The following is a 4,310-nucleotide window of genomic DNA, read 5'->3' on the forward strand; positions in this document are numbered from 1 at the left end:
TGTGACATCATTAAAATACTCCTACTACAATGTTAAAACATTCTACATTGTGACATTATTTCATTGATATCATGAAACAACTCCATGTATTTTCTGATGTTTGATCAGAGATCTTTTATTAGAGTATCTCTTGTCACATTGATTACAGCTATACGGTTTCTCTCCTGTGTGTGTTCTCTGGTGTATAGTCAGAGAGCCAGATGTAGTAAAACTCATCCCACATTGATCACAGCTATAAGGTTTCTCTCCTGTGTGTGTTCTCTGGTGTACAGTCAGATGGCTTGATGTAGTAAAACTCATCCCACATTGATCACAGCTATAAGATTTCTCTCCTGTGTGTGTTCTCTGGTGTATAGTCAGAGAGCCAGATGTAGTAAAACTCATCCCACATTGATCACAGCTATAAGGTTTCTCTCCTGTGTGTGTTCTCTGGTGTATAGTCAGATGGCTTGATGTAGTAAAACTCATCCCACATTGATCACAGCTATAAGGTTTCTCTCCTGTGTGTGTTCTCTGGTGTATAGTCAGAGAGCTTGATGTAGTAAAACTACTCCCACATTGATCACAGCTATAAGGTTTCTCTCCTGTGTGTGTTCTCTGGTGTTTAGTCAGAGAGCTTGATGTAGTAAAACTACTCCCACATTGATCACAGCTATAAGGTTTCTCTCCTGTGTGTGTTCTCTGGTGTGAAGTCAGAGAGTTAGATATAGTAAAACTCTTCCCACATTGATCACAGCTATAAGGTTTCTCTCCTGTGTGTATTCGCTGGTGTATTTTAAGTTCTGATGAAGATGTGCAACCTTTCCCACAGTCAGAGCAGAAGTGAGATTTCTTCCCTGTGGGTCTCTGCTGGTGTTTCTTGAGGTGTTTTGACGTGGAGAGACTCTGCTCTGCCTCATCAGCATCATGAGGTTGTTGAGGCCCCCCAGAGGATCCACAATAGTCACGTCTCTCTCCTGTGTGAACAAAAAGTCAGACAGATGGTTTAAGGCCCACAACAGCAACAATCCACTGTAAAAAGGTGATGCCAACAGCGTAGCCATTATGTTGTACAAACAATGACGTCTCTAATGAATGTTCATTATTTGACATTTGTCTTAAGACAGTCAAGTGAACAACAAGTCATATTTTGTCTTGTTTTCCCATTAGTAGTAACATCGACGATTGTATGCTAGAAATACGTTTTTAAAGTTGTTGAAATCCAAAGCAGTGTGCCAGACAACTTTTGGTCTCCAATATAGGCACCTTTCTGTAGGTCTATGTTGTTGTTAGGTGAAGTTATGGGTCCTACAATAGGTCTATGGTATTGGTATAACTAGCGTTTTCCGCATTAGCTTGGAGGAGTTTCTGCAACCAAATTGCGTTTTAGCAAACAGAGGGCAGAGAGCGATGCACCTATTTGGGGATGTCTGATAGTATTTACACACCACCACTAATGATTTGTGGAGCTTCTCAAAGTAATTTTATCTTCACCTCAAACAGTAAGTAAACAAAGTCTTACTAAAATCAATTGGCAAATGACAATAGTTCCTCAAAGTATTTGTAAAATATTTCCAGCTCTCACTCTTGATAAACACTTGACATGAAAAAGGGAAAAATGTAATGCTCTGATCCACTGGAAATGTCATAAAATACCTGATTACTTCTTATCCCTTACACAAATAGCCTACAGCTGTGTCTGTCCCAAACTCACTGGCGCGGGAAACTCTCAAGGCCCAGAATATTTCATATCAAGTTTCGGACCGACCAAGGTGACAGAACTTGAACCATTGTATCAACTATGTAGACAGGCCATGAGCAGCCAATGTGATTTATTTTGATATGGATATTTTCTAGCTGTTTTAATTTGTTGGCTTTATGTAGAATATTTTTACATAGTTGGCAATGGCAATAAAAGTTATTTAGATATGTATAATTTTCATTTAGATAGAATGTAGATTAATCACAGAAAATTATTTTGAGATACAAAGACTTTTATAATTATTATTACTAATATAAATTATATTAAACTGTTCCAGTAAAATGTCAATATGAAAATCATAACTGGCACCAGATCAGTAGAAATGGTCAGATAAATTGGCACTACAAATGGAAAAGGTTGCCGACTGCTGTTGTAGCCTATTACTGTAAACTTCAGGAGCATAACGCCAGAATTTACGAAGGCCAGCAGCAGCGGGAGGAGAATGCTAAGTAAGAGTTGTTTTCTTATGGTTAGGCTATCTTGATCTCTGGTTCCCTCCAGTCATTATTGTCTCAATTATTTAATAAAACGGGTGATTCCTATGTTGATGATGTAAAGAATATTTGCTGCTCTGTGGTGTGTAATGAGGAGCAACCAGACGCTGCACGCATTTATGAAATTGGTTATCCCAGTTACTAATAAGCATGCACCCATAAAGAAAATGACTGTAGAAGCTGTTAAATCCCAGTGGATTGATGAGGAATTGAAAAATAGTATGGTTGAGAGGGATGAGGGAAAAGGAATTGCAAATAATTCTGGCTGTACAACCGATTGACAAACATCCTGCAAATTGAGAAATCATGTGACTAAACTGAAGAAAAAGAAGAAAAACGACACAATGAAACAAAGATAAATTACAATAAGAATGATAGTAAAAAGCTTTGGAGAACCTTACATACAATTTTTGGGAAAAAGACAAACTCTGCTCCCTCCTTAACTGAATTAGATGGCTCATTCATCAAAGCCTACTACTTTTATGATTTTTTAATTAGCAAGATTAGCAAACTTATGCATGACATACCAGCAACAAACGCTGACACTACACTTCCAAGTATATCTGACCAAATTGTGAAAGACAAGCATTGTAATTTAGAATTCCGTAAAGTCAGTGTAGAAGAGGTGAAAAAAGTATTGTTGTCTATCAACAATGACAAGCCACCGGGGTCTGACAATCTAGATGGAAAATTACTGAGGATAATAGCGGACTATATTGGCACTCCTATTTTCCGTATCTTTAATTTAAGCCTAGTAGAGAGCGTGTGCCCTCAGGCCTGGAGGGAAGCTGAAGTCATTCCACATGTGCTATGCTCTGCACAGTTAGCTCCAGGTAAAATGTTGCACTTATTCAGCCATTCTGTGACCAAAAACAAGCTACATATGGACAGTACCAAAATAAACTGACTCCGGAAATGACAAAGCGCCTCGTAACCTTGCTGGAAATGGGACAAACGGACCCCTTCTGTGGTAACAGACTGGGACGATTCGTAATCAAATCTAATTCCCAGGAACGGGGTTCAAATGAACCACAGAGACTGTGTGGGATAATAACATGGCCGTGTCCAACCCTGCTTGTTCCCTCGACTCCACTACCAACCACCAATCTTCAACAGGGCCCTTAACCTGTATCACTAGACACTTCATAGTGAGCTACAGGTAGGAAATCAGCAATGAATCCCAATAATGAGACACCTATGGGAGGGGTAACCCTTTGTGGACAAATCTTTCAACGTATTACTGCTACTCTGGGGAGATTGATATATCCCTTGAACACCGGCTCCGACCTTGTCGGATGTGGCAGGGCTTTGCAAACTATTACAGACTACAAAGGGAAGCACAGCCGATAGCTGCCCAGTGACACGAGCCTACAAGACAAGCTAAATTACTTCTATGCTCGCTTCGAGGAAAGTAACACTGAAACATGCATGACAGCATCAGCTTTTCCGGACGACTTTGTGATCACGCTCTCCGCAGCCGATGTGAGTAAGACCTTTAAACAGGTTAACATTCACAAGGCCACAGGGCCAAACGGATTACCAGGACATGTACTCCAAGCATGTGCTGACCAACTGGCAAGGGTCTTCACTGACATTTTCATCCCCTGTCTGAGTCTGTAATACCAAGATGTTTCAAGCAGACCACCATAGTCCCTGTTCCCAAGAACACTAAGGTAACCTGCCTAAATGACTACCGACCCGTAGCACTCACGTCTGTGGCCATGAAGTGCTTTGAAAGTCTGGTCATGGCTCACATCAACACCATTATCCCAGAAACCCTAAACCCACTCCAATTTGCATACCGCCCCAACAGATCCACAGATGATGCAGATGATTGCACTCCACACTGCCCTTTCCCACCTGGACAAAAGGAACACCCATGTGAGAATGCTATTCATCGACTACAGCTCAGCGTTCAACACCATAGTACCCTCAAAACTCATCACTAAGCTAAGGACCCTGGGACTAAACCCTGAGCACGCCCCCATTCTCATCGAAGGGGTTGTAGTGGAGCAGGTTGAGAGCTTCAAGTTCCTTGGTATCCACATCCTTGGTGTCCACGTTATAGGCTTAGT

Source organism: Salvelinus namaycush, unplaced genomic scaffold, assembly GCF_016432855.1.
Source record: "Salvelinus namaycush isolate Seneca unplaced genomic scaffold, SaNama_1.0 Scaffold191, whole genome shotgun sequence".
Taxonomy (NCBI): domain Eukaryota; kingdom Metazoa; phylum Chordata; class Actinopteri; order Salmoniformes; family Salmonidae; genus Salvelinus; species Salvelinus namaycush.